General features: G+C 45.6%; 1 long non-coding RNA gene across 1 annotated transcript; it reads left to right on the forward strand.

The window, feature by feature from the left end:
* Positions 1–2,188: 2,188 nt before the first annotated feature.
* LOC125925984 (uncharacterized) lies at positions 2,189–5,514 on the forward strand. Its single transcript, XR_007458964.1, has 3 exons — positions 2,189–2,316; positions 2,991–3,137; positions 4,980–5,514. It is a non-coding gene; the product is annotated as an uncharacterized LOC125925984 (long non-coding RNA).
* Positions 5,515–13,497: the final 7,983 nt, after the last annotated feature.

Below are 13,497 nucleotides of genomic sequence, written 5' to 3' on the forward strand. Positions count from 1 at the left end.
GTACATTGGTTCAAGCTTCTTATAAACCTACAGCACAGGGTGATATTGATATAAATGTAAACAACAAAACAGTAACAACAAAAACAATGAAAATAATAGAAAGTCCGGAAGACGCATTCATGTGGACAACTGATTTTTTAAAAAGTACAAAAGCAATCTAGTGGAGAAGAAATAGTCTTTTCAACAAATAGTGCTGGAACAGTTGGCTGTTCATATGCCAAAAAAATTGCACTTTAATCCACACCCCACACATCATACACAAAAATGTACTCAAAGTGGATCATAAGCTTAAAGTTCAATCTAAAACTATAGAACTTCTAGAAGAAAAAAGCAAGAGGAAACCCTGACTTTGGATTAGGCCTAAAAGAACAAATCAATAAATCAGATTTCATCAAAATTTAAAACTTCTGCTCTGGGAAAGACACTGCCATAGAATGAAGAGGTAAATCACACGAATGGGGAAAACATTTACAATTGTGTATCCAGTAAGGGCATTGTTATCTAGCACATATAAAGAACTCTCAAAACAGAAGAAAACAAACCAGTGTCTTTTTAACGGGCAAAAGGTTTTCACAGACACTGGATCTGAGGAGATACAGGATGGCAAATATTCACATAAAAAGATGCTCATCATCATTCATCATGAGTAAAAAAATTAAAACCACAATGAGATACTCCCACACACCTATTTAAAATAATGACCATACCAAAATAAAATGAAATAATAAAATAAAATAAAGCCCATAACATGCATTGAATGGGATGGGGAGGAGCTAAAATCTTTGTCCTATACGCTGCTGGTGGAAATGTAAACTTTAGAATTTAGAACGTAAAAATATTTCAGAAAATGATGTAGCCGTTTCTTGAAATGTTAACGTAGATACCTACCTTAGGAGCCTACCATTCTACTCCTATTTATCCAAGAGAAAAGAAAGCACGTATCAATGCAACGAATTATGCATAAATGTTCATGGAGCTTTATTTGCAATATCCAAAAATTCACGAACAACCCAAATGTCCAGCAACAGGTGGACAAATAAGCTGAGACGTATCCATGCTATGGAACACCAGTCGGCAACAGCCAGGAATGAACTATTGATACAAAACACAATGAATCTCAAAATGGTGATGCAGGGGAAAAGTAGTCAAGCCATAAAGAAAATCTACTGCATGATTTCATTTATGTGAATCTCTAGAAAATGCAAACTAATGTATAGTGACGGAGAAATCAGTGGTCGCCCGGGGGGGTGGGGTGGGGGGAGGGATGGGGAGGCGACTATTTGGAGGGGACACGCAGAAACTTTGCCAGGGGGGTGACGTACAGGTGCATCGTCTTGATTGTAGTCGGAGTTTCATGGTTTCATGGGCATATTCGTATATCAAAACTTAAAAATTGTACATGCTGAATACGTACAGTTTATGATGTGGCATTTGTGCCATAGTAACACTGCCAAGAAAATGTATGAGTAATTTGGCCAGATCTCCTGTGAGTAAGTGATAGAGTTGGGATTTGAACCCAGGTTTCTGGCTTCAGAGTCCACGCTCTTAAGTCTAAGCCACTAAATATATAAAGTGTGGCTACTACTACCACGATCATTCTCATTCTCCAGTCCTAAGCCTCTCTTCCATAGATACTGACCCCTAGCCCCAGAGAAACAAAATGACTTGCCAAATTTCCCCTACGAGTGAGCAACAGACCTGAGTCTGTTCCTGCATTTCCTGATTCCCACCCCGGAGACGGGGCCCTTCTTCTCTGTGATGAAACCCCTTGCCACAGTCAATGCGGGACACAGGGTGCTACATGCAGCGAGGAAGCACCCCCTTAAATCCCAGTGCTGCCACCGGCTGAGTAAGTATGGATGGCTCATGTGATGTCTTACTGGGAGTTGAGAACAAAAAAGGCCTGGTTTGGATGACAAATTATAAGGTCACTTCAGCAATATATGACCCTGGGACACAGGAGATCGCCAAAAAGGAGCAGAGGACATTAAAAGGAGAGGTGAAAAACTGAAGACCATTGTCACCACTTCAGGACTTTGCCCAGCCTGGACTCTGAGAACAGTGTCGCGGGTCGGAGGGCCCATCACCCCGTCAGCCTGTCCAAAGGCGCTTCCAGAACCCCACCAACAGGTGCTGAGAAACACAAAACTCCAGTTACCATGGCTTTCGTGTTGACAGGCAGGGAAGTGTCCACCTTAGAAAGCCTTCGAGAACTTTTCTCCCCAGGACTTCAGGGAGCCCATACTGTAATAACAAGATCCAGGCTTTATGTTTTTAACAACACGGTGACAGGAAAAAGTCTTTCTGGCATCTCAGGTATTCTCCTTCCTGCCCTTGTATTCTGTTCACTTCCTTCATTCCAACCACCAAACAGCTCCTCAGATGGAGACAGTGAGGAGACCTCCCTTATGCCCTTCCCAAATCCGTATGATCAATCTCCCCCCCCGCCCCGCCCCGCTCATACATGCACACACACACACACACACACACACACATGCACACACAGACATACACACACACACACACACACACACACAGACATACACACACACACACACACACAAGGAGAACTATGTAGGCAACTTTCTATTTTAGTTTGGAGCTCCTCCTTAAGAAGATCCTAAAACACAAAATCAAATGTAAACAGTTTATTTGAGAGGAAATCCCAAGAAACACTGTCAGGGGAATGAGGAAGTGAGATGGGGAGGGGAAGACAGCCAGTGATAGGTTTGTTATCAAGTAAGTCATCGCTGCGGACAATTAGAGCTTAACCCCCCTGCCGTCTCTGGGAGCCAGTGCAGAAAATGCACCTCCCGGTCATGCCACCAGCTGAGTAGTGACGGGGTTGAGCTATTTATACACTAAAGCCCAGCAGTCATCGATTGAGTCGATGCTGCCTTTAACAAGCTGAGTCTAGTGAGGGAGACAGAAACGTAAACAGTATAAACTCCTCAATGGCTGCTCTGTGTCTTATTCAGCCTTAATCTCAGCCTGACATAGGGTGGCTTCCTGGCACCCAGAGCCTCTCGTGCTGAAGGCAAAGCAGGAGCCCAAAGCGAGATCCAGCGACCCAAGAGAGACTTCAGGCAAAGATACGCAGATACGCATTGGGAAGCTGGCCGTCATGCACCGAAGTGGTAAGACTAAGGGTGGGACACAAAGAGTCGCTTTCCTAAGGTATTACAGCATCACTTAGCAAGCACTGACTAACATATTTAGTGGAGCATGCCCACCAGATACTCATGGGCTCACCCACATTTCCCAGCCATGTAGCCAAAAGACTGTGAACAGAAGTGACATGCATCATTTCCAGGCAAAAGCATTTATGAGTCAGTGTGCAACCCTTTCGCCCTCCCTTCCCCTAGAAGAGCAAGCCCAAAGCTATACATTCCAGGATAGCTACAGGATGCGGTCATACTGGATCCTGGTGTTACCACTGGGAAAGGAGCTGATCTAGAAGGCAGCGGGATCCCCAGCCAGCTCTGTGGAAAAGAGAAACAAACCTATATGTGTTCAGCCTCTGAGATTTCCAGGGTTATTTGTTACTGCCACATAGCTTAACTGAACCTGTCTAATATGTCAAGATCTTTTGTCCTGATTTCAATTTTATGTATTCGTTCAACAAATAATTACAAAGACATGAACTGACATGTGATTACTTTGTCCCAGGCAATATTTTTGGTGCTGGGGAAATAGCAGTGAACAAAAGGACAAAAAAAATGTCTGCCTTTATGGATGATCATGGATACTAGTGAGAAGTCCCTCTTGCCATAAAGGAAAAAAGTTTGTTTCTCTTCACAGTAGTTCTAAGAGGTGCAATAGGAAATAAGCATCTAGAGGGAAAGATGTTCTGGTATTTTGATAGGAGGAAATCTGTCAGTTGATATGCGTGAGGCAAGGCTGTTAGAGAACAAGAAAGGAAAATCTCAAGGCGAACTGCTTTTTGCATACTGTTTCAACATTTGTTAAATACCCATCATGGACCAGGCTTGATGCTGGATGGCAGAGATCAGAAGATAACTGAGAATAACACCGTGCTTCCCAAGCTGAGTCTAGTGAAGGGAGAGAAATATACACCACGTATAAATTCCTCAATGGCTGCTTTGTGTATTATTAAACTTTGAATCTCGGCCTGACATATGGTGATGCCCAATAAACGTTTATGAAATCTACTAATGATGACATACTATTGTTTCACTTGATCTGAAAAAAAAAAAAACGGCATTAAAAGAACAAATCAACCCACATCTCTGCATATCCTTGCCCTCAGCTTTGCAGAGCAGTCCTAACGAGACCAGGGCTGTGACTTCCTACGTCAGTCCCGGAGTTCATGGCACATGGCTCTGCAGTCAGCTGAAAGCAGTCAGCTGAAAGATTGGGCTCTGGGGATATGAGCATCAAAGGCCTAACAGCTGTTCAGAGCTCAACATGAACTTGAAAGCTGGACACAATAATCCATAAGATGGAATGTTAGCCCCCGGGACTAAAACTCAATCAGCAACGTTCCATTTGAGGCATGTCCCGTCTACATACATCACTGCAAATCCCAGCACTGCGTTGCAAGGACTTGCGAACATTTCAAGAAACTAATACCTCTAGCATTGCCCCAGTTTTAGAGAGAAGTAGAGGCACTGTGTGCACCCAGAAAAGAAGTCAGACTGACGCATTTGTTATGTCTCGGGATCCCTTGTTGCCATATTCTCACCTCCAGAGATGTTCTCTGCCATCCACACGCCTCTGTCCTGCCGGGACTCTCTTGGTTTCTGTAGTAGGTAAGCAGATCCTGGGGAGAGTCTCTGGCAGATTGTGCTTTGGGGGAACTGCCAAGCTCCAGAGCTACAACATCTTTTATGAATTACCACAATCAAAATAAATCAAAGTTGTAGAAACGTGTAAACATTTACCATTGAGCAACACAACTTACAGCAAAGTTGTTCTTCCCCCTGAAAACAGGGCACCCTCAAACTCTTCTTTTCCAGGAAACATGACAGGTTCAGGAAATCTCCGACCTAGGAGTCACCGCTCATCCAGGGATCTGTGAAGAAGGTGAGCACTAACGCCCCCTGATGGACCCCGTCCCATTACCCAGATGGTCTGCGGTGTATCCCCTCTGGCCATCCTTGTACTCACTGGCCCCCGTTTCTTGATGACTGTTTCACTGCTGGCAGATGAGCTCTATTCAAGATACAGAATACCTGTAGGGGCCTGCTCCGGGTCACCAGCCCCTTTTATCCTCAGGTGAATTCCTCTTACTTAGCTAACAGCGCTGTCTAGCCAGTAAAAAGCTCTGTGAAATCGAATCCAACGCACTGTAAAGCTTAAGCCACCTCTTTCTGCTGGATATACAGCCTACCCTGTATCTTACCCCAACAATTGGAAATCATCTTCCCTGACCCACTCATAAAGCATCAGAAACCAGTTGCTTCTCACCACTAGTCGTCTATTTTTGGAAATAACTGCAAAGCGAGCATATGGTCAGTCACAGTTCTGACTCTTTAAAACAACGCCTGTTGAGTTTTCATCTTCTCCCCTCCCCCCCCACCTCCCCCCCCCCCCCCCCGCACCCAATGACCCGATTCTCTTTCTTGGCCACCCACCCCCTCCCGTGACTTTAGCCCTAAGGGTTGTTTTTCCTTCCTTCATTCCCTCCCCACCCCAGATCCTTACCCTGGTACCACAGCAAACCACATCTTACCTATGTGGAATGCAGAAGAAACGTTTGCCTTTGGAGATTAAAAAGTCCTCCCGCCAATTAAGTAAACACTGGCCACACCACAGAGCTGGTGTGTTATTGCAGAGCGCCGGAGAGCACAGAGCCAGAGTTTTGGGCAGAGTTGTGTCGAAAGGAACCTCAGGCTTTGGCCTGGACTCCAGGGAAGAGACGAAAACGCACTATGCACACGTCAGAATGCCAACTACACCTGTATGCGTGCATGGCTACGGGGTCAGAGGACGTGATCAAACCACAGGATCTTCTTAACGAATAGCTTGTGGGATGCCCTCGCCTCCTCCCAGAGGGGATCCAGGCTGAGATCAAACATGGCGTCTTTGGAGGCTCCTCTCCGGCAACGGGCAACGGCAGGCCGACGCTGGGACAATGTTGTCAGTCGGGCATCTTCACAGTCCGGTGCTTCGGGAATTGCTGCACAAAAGGCCGCGAGCCAGACGGTGCCGCAGGGATCAGCCAAGAGCACATCTTTCCCGAATTCTTAGGGTTGTGGCATTCTTTTTTTTTTTTTTTTTAACATTTATTTATTTTTGAGACAGAGAGAGACAGAGCATGAACAGGGGAGGGGCAGAGAGAGAGGGAGACACAGAATCCGAAACGGGCTCCAGGCTCTGAGCTGTCAGCACAGAGCCCGACGCGGGGCTCGAACTCACGGACCCCGAGATCGTGACCTGAGCCGAAGCCGGCCGCCTAACCGACTGAGCCACTCAGGCGCCCCGGGGTTGTGGCATTCTTAACCACGACTGTACAACAGGGCGGTGGGACCGGGGAAGGGTTACATGAGTATTTTCAGTGCACCTGCGTTTCGGTATGGACAACTGGCGACTGTCTAAGATGAAGTGTTAAGTTCAGATATGCATCGTTGAGCTAAGGCAGGCCGTTCAGAGAGGGAATGTGGCACGCCGCTCCCATTCTGTGCTGGATTTGCCTAATGGTAACAAGAAGGTCATTTCAACTCCCCTTCTCCATTTCCCCATCCTTCAATTCTTCAATAGAGCACCTGAGAGGACCAAGAAATAAGAAGGTTCCCCTGTGAAAAGTCCCCCCAGTATACCCATGGAAATTTACTCAATTATTAATATTTTTTAAAAAACACCCCACTACAAGTTTCCATTTTTCCCTGGGTTCTTAATATGGGGTTACTTTTGCCCACGGCATCCAAAGGTGAGTTAATTTTATTAAGAACATTTTGAGACAGCTAGAATGTCAGAAGTTGACACTCCCCTCCCTCCAGTCCTCCATTCCTGGTCACACTGTTAAATGGCAGCTGGCCCCAAAAGCCAACCGTGCCCTTTTTCAATATCTCAGCCATTCTGTGGATAGCCTTTGTTTCCCATGGCTGCCAAGGAGACAATCTGGCTCTCATTTCCTTTGAAGAAGAGCCCGTTCTGATGAGTCAGGTCTACACTGGGAATAATTAGGTCAAATAAATGAGGCCTTCCAGCTGCCTGTGGCATCACTCAACACCCCCATGTTGCAGATAAAGGAGACAACGCTGGAACAAGAGCAGAGGTTATCTATGGTGAGTTATACCTACCTCTTGCCCAAGGGATGTTATCAAAATGTATGCAAGGTAACCATGTCTCCTCTCTTTGCGTCTGGAAAAGGGAACACTGATCCACATTGATCGTGTGCTGGTCCCACTGCCTTCCCAGCCTACGAGAGAAGGCTCCTGTCCCGTGAGGCACTGCCAACCAACTGGAAGTTCTCAAGATGCCTTATGTCACGTTTGCCCTTGTGGTCTCCCCGTCACCTTATCCTGGGCTGCCACGACCACTGGCAGGAGAAAGAGGAAATTCAGTGCGGTTGGAGTCATACGCCAGCTCTTGTCAGTTAGTGTCAGTTCATCATTCAGGCAAGACTCTAGGGTAGTTTACCAGTTTGCTCAACAACCCGTACACGCAGCGGATTAACCCAGGCTCAGATTAGAAATGCCAACCTGCTACCCGGATTCAGGAGCTCCCCCCTCTCCCCCAGATCTGGGTGGCAGTAAGTAGGGAACGGAGAGAAAAAACCATTATAAAATAAGCTAGCCTTTCATCCAAGAGTCTCATTACTTAGGGGGGTGAGGGGAGGAATCTTTGTTTCTCTTTCTCTCTCATCTCTCTCTTTTTCTTTAACTTTATTCAACTATTGAGCAATTATTATAATGGAAGGGCTCGCAAAGGTTGCACCATGAAATCCCACCAACCTGGGATTTCATACCCAATGTTGATGTAGGTCACGGTCCTCCTGCAAGGGCTGATGATACATCCTACCCTACATCGGGCTGACAAGATCACGTGCTCTTTCCAAGCAGCCTGGTCTCACAAAGATCCCACCCCTGTTTAAATCGAAAGCACCATCGGAAGCAAGTAGATTATCTTGAGATGTGCTTGGCGTGTCTCCCCACGGGTTCCATTATTTTAGGTTACACCAGATCTACAAAAAAATGAGAAACTTCCTATCTCTTAAAAAGTAAAACGAGGAATTCAGCTTACATCGAAGTAGCAGGAACAAAAGTACTGCCTCCCAGCCCGTCCTTCCCAGCTGGCTATGGGACTTGAGGCATCTCATGCTCACCAGATGCTACACCATGCCTGAGGAGAAGCCTAGGGAGGACAGAACAGCTGTGAGCCTCAAAAATGAGCCCGTTTTCAACTCCGCTGGGGCAATAGACTGTCAAAGAGTGGCTCATAAAATAGCTTTTTCATTCAGTCCCTCAATAACTAATTACAGAGTGACTGCTGGGTACAAGGCATTTTTCTGTCCCTGCTCCCCCGCCCCAGGGGTGAACACCAGCCCTGCAGTCCCTCCAATGTACAGCAGACGCTAAATCCAGGAGGCGGCTCAGGCACCAGAGTAATTCGCAGTTATGGGAGGTGAGGAAGGCTGGCCCCAGGAGGCTCCGTTGAAAGCGGCAAAGTTGCTCACAATCCATAATCCAGCTCCTACACAGTCCTCCCCCCTCCCCCCCCCCCACCCCCACTCCCACCATCCTCATTTCCTCTGACATGAAATCTCCAGGTCTAGCCTGAGAGCCCTAACCCCACACTGCCTGCGGATTCACCCAAGAGAGAGAACATCACAACCCTAACTGAGGAGGAATTGCTTTTTTTTTTTTTTAATCTCCTTGCAGCCTTTAAACAATCTCATTCACTTGCCTTGCCCTAATCTAACTTCCTCTCCCGGGATATGCCTGCAAGACTCATTACTAAGAAATGCTGGCCTCGGCCACATCATAGGCTTAAGACTCCAGCCCCTCTGCTGCCATGAGCAAACCTCAGCTGTTCCAAAGCGAAGCCGTATTTCACCTCTCCCAAGAGGCCAGATGGAAGCCACACTACAGATTCCAGAAGGATGGGCAGATGCGGGGTAAGAAGGGAGACTCCCTCACTGGGCCAAGGGAGCAGCCTCGGGTCCTCTGTCCTCCAAGAGTACACGGCTAGCTTTGTTCCCCTGTCCCAAACAGGGTGCAGCATGGTTCATGCACGCACCAAGTTCGGTGTACCCTTCAGGTCAAGGGCGGGAGTGATGTGTGCTCCTATGTGCAGCCACTGTAGACTGGGGCTGGGCTCAGTGAGGTGAGTAGAGGGAGGCGAGGTCCAGCAAGGCCCATTAATTCATATGAGCGTTGTCTTAGCTGGCTGGACTGGAAATGAATTCATAGCCGGGCAGCCTCGGGGCCCTGCTGCTACAATCTGGGGTGGGGACCACAAAGAGTTTTCACTGCTGGTCATACAAATGGAACAAAACTTTCAAACGCAATTTCCTCCTGTTTTTTCCCCCACCCTGTGTCATCTTTAATCTGTGTTGGGGAGGATGTGAAGATCTTGGGTGGATCAACAGCACAGAGGAGAAGGAAAATCCTGTGATGTGAAATATTCTCCAGCAAGAAAAGCAATCGGAGAAGTGACCACGAAGCCACTTCAGCTGTTTGTGTGCTCTCTCTCTCTCTCTCTCTCTCTCTCAGAATCCCTCCAGTAAATAGTTAAAGAAAAAAAAAAAGATGATGGCTTTGGATCGCATGTTTTTACTGGAATTGGAAGGGGTTTTATCAAGAGAAGTCCAGAACACTCCCTTCTCACCTGAAGGAGGACAACACCATCCCCCCCCCTTCGCCCCCATTACAGCACCAGCTTGGGGAAGAGAGGGGTCCTGCTCATGAGCTCTTAGCAATTCCCCTATTTGCAGACTGAAGCTCCTTTGCTCAAAAACTGATGAATACGTTTTCTTTTGTGGCATGAGAATAGGTGACCTTTTCCCCCTGAATTCCCATCCTGGGGGCCAGGGAAGAGAGCCCAGGATCCCTTCTCTTGGCCCTTGCACCGTGGGAAAGAGTATCCAGAGTTGAAAAGCCTGAGAAATGCCCTGGAACAGCTTTGAAAGTCACTCAGCGTGAGCGCTTGCCCTCTGAAAAATCATCCCCGTTGTATCGCGACAGGCACGCCTCGGGGTCTGTGACCCGGTCCCAGACACAGAGCTGATTCCCTGTGTCAGCAGATTCACACCACTTGTCTCACTTCTGAAAACAGTTTCTAAAGAATTATCTGGTGAAGTCAGTTTCCTAGGAGAATCCATCACATCTCCCCAGCAGATATTTCCACCCTTGCAAACCATTAGATAAACTTAAAGAACAAATTAGTCCTCACTGTCGGCCCCCCCCAGCCCTCTCCAGGCCACCACTTAAATCATGCTACTTTCTCAGTGGATTTGAAGCAAGCTTTCAGATCGGAGCCCTCCAACCAAGAGCCCAAGGACATAACTCATAAGAACAATCGCCCAACAACTGTCTCTTCAACTTCTCCCATCTGGTATCTGCTCCCTTGTGAATGGGGCACCCACCAGCAGGAAGGGTTAGGGCCGGGGTGAGTTAAGTCTTGAAAAGAAAGGGGTGACAGAAAAGGAGCGAGATCAAAATGGTCCCAGGAGGCAAGTGTCGGTCAAGGGCTTTGAAACCCTTCAAATAGCTACTTCTGCTCTGTCTTGATTTTGTCCCACTCTCCAGTGTTACATACCTGCCACCCTAGAAACCATGAGCTCTGCGTGGCCACTGGCAATCAGCTGCTGGTAACTTTGCAAAAGAGTCTGCTCCTCGCCAGAATCAGAACAAAATCTACGTTGATTCACTTGGTATCCGTAAACTGAATTAAGCATCAGAGCGGCACAGTAGGCTGGGAGAAGGACAGATTTCGATGTCAGGTAAGCCTGAGTTCAACGTTTTGCCTCTGACACTGGTGGTGGTCAAAGCAGGCAAGGTGGTCAAGGCAGGTTAGTCACAGAGTCTCTGCTGTCTGCTCTGTAAAACCAAAGTGGTTACACTTACCTTGTATGACTCAAATAAGAATAAAATGGGGGGGCGGGGGGGATGAAGTGACAGTAGCTATTTAACACACTTGATGGAGTGTCCTAATGAATAGCACCTAGTTCCCTGTGTCTTTGATGTACATACAGCCATAACTGGGATCCCATCATTAAACTGGTTCCAACATTTTGACTTTGTCTCGGTTTCCTTTATAAGTTAACAAAAAACGCCAATAGCCAGCCCAGGTACCCATAATCGTTGTAACATTTATGCACCAAGATCATAACAAGGTAAATTATAAAGGCAAGTTATTTCACACAAAAAAGGTAAAGGGAAGGCTGCAAAGAGACGAGAAATAAATTCATAACTTTAGCTGCGCATTCTCTCAGAGAAAGAGGTCTTACTGTATTTTAATATGTCATTTTAACATATTTTTATACAGTATAGAATATAATATTACAGAGAACATTTATTGAATTGTAGAATTTCAGGGTCATTTAAGTCCAAATTCTTCACTGATACCTGCATACCATGTGAAATACTCTTTACTTTTAATAAGTATTTTTATGTTTATTTATTTTGAGAGAAAGAGAGAGAGAGCAGGAAAGGGGCAGAGAGAGAGAGTCGGAGACAGAGAATCTCCAGCAGGCTCTGCACTGTCAGCACAGAGCCCAAAGCAGGGCTCGAACTCACAAAGCATGAGATCACGACCTGAGCTGAAATCAAGAGTTGAATGCTCAACCGACATGAGCCACCCAGGTGCCCCAAAATACTCTTTACATTTAATTTACCCTTTAGAATGTTTTTTTAAAAGGCTATCTGAAGTTTCCCTGAGGTAAACAAGATAGTCACAACCCAAGAATAAGAGGTTAAAAGCGATGAGGGCAGGTAACTTGAGAGAATCCTCTCGGTTCATAGGTACTGAGCTGTAACTGGATATATGCTCTATAATTTCTCTTCAGAAGAGATGGGTTAGAAAGAACTTACAGATCTAAATGTAGTGGTTGTTCCCTCGTGAGCCATGGCCACTGCCGACTGACCGTGCGGTGAAAGGCGATGCTCAGTTAGTTGGCCCACTCCTGTGTTTCCCAGAGTGTGGTCCATTGCGTCCAAGTCCCCTAGGGAAGATGCGGGGGGGGGGGGGGGGGGGTGGATATTGAAAATGGGACTCCAGCCCTGAACTCCTGAACAGAATCTTTGAAGATGGTTCTGAAATTAGCGTTTTGCACCAAAATTTGCATTTTTAATAAATTCTGTGAAACCCTATCTGTCATGTGAAAAAAAGGGATGAGACAAAACATCATAGTCACTATTGGAAAGAGGCAAAAGCAGCTTACGTATTAATGGAGAGAAAGAGGAAAAACAGAAAGCCAGTCATCTTCTTAATGTGTGGATGTGTCATAATGTGTCATTTAAAAAGCACCCCTGTAACTCATTCCCATTTCAACTGCCTCTGGGAGAATCCAACTAGAAATATTGCCCTACGCTTTTGAAATGACTCTCAAAGTTTAGTCACATTTAAAACAAAAGGGTAGACACAGAAAATATTCATTTGCCTCAATGTATTACTCAAACACTCAATATTGCATTTTTCTAAAGAGTCCAAACACGAAGTTCTTTAGAGAAAGGAAAGACTACTGGGGGAAAAATATTGTTTTGTTGGGTCTGAATGCATCTTTCTAGAAAACCAATTATGCTGCATTCAGGCACAGGAGGATAAATTCTTCAGAAAGATTCTTAGGAGATAATAGTAGTGAATTGTTGAATGTAAAATCACAAGCAGACTTTTTTTTTTTAATTTCCAGGAAGAAGAATCAGCACCCTCTTCCAGTTCATGGAGAGATGTGGAAAGCGTGAGTAATATTTGCCAAAGGATAAGTGCCTCCTATTCATTCTATTCTAACGTAATCTCCTGAGAACCAAACTGTAAAACTCTGTCACAAGTGAAAATAAAAAGAGTAAAAACATGATAGAAATCCAAATCCACACCACCCATGAAATGAAGGTTGCAATTTCACCTTGGTCATTAGACCACATAACCTTATACTTACCAACAGTCCTTTTCACTTTCCTCGTTCCTATGCCTCTGTCACACCCTTAACCACATGCCATCTGCCTAAAAGCAGACTGAGGAGATTGTCATGCTAAGATAATGAGATAAAAGTCAAGATATACAAAGTACTACAGAATCCTTAGAAATTAGAGGTAATATCCACCTGGGGTGATAAAGAAAGTTCATAAAAATGATATTTTCAGAGATAAGAAGAGTGAAGTTCAACAAACAGAGATGAGATGACTGAGAAAGGATATTATAGAAAGAGAGAATATGAGTAAAAACGTGAAGGTCAAAAATGAGGGACACAAGTAAGAAAGGCTATGGCTTTCTTCTGCTTTCCCTCCACGTATTTCATCAACCTTTAATCGTCTCTATTAGACTCTTTCAATATCTCTCCAACCTGCTTAACATTCAATTCTCTGTATCATT

Source organism: Panthera uncia, chromosome F1 (assembly GCF_023721935.1).
Source record: "Panthera uncia isolate 11264 chromosome F1, Puncia_PCG_1.0, whole genome shotgun sequence".
NCBI classification, from domain to species: domain Eukaryota; kingdom Metazoa; phylum Chordata; class Mammalia; order Carnivora; family Felidae; genus Panthera; species Panthera uncia.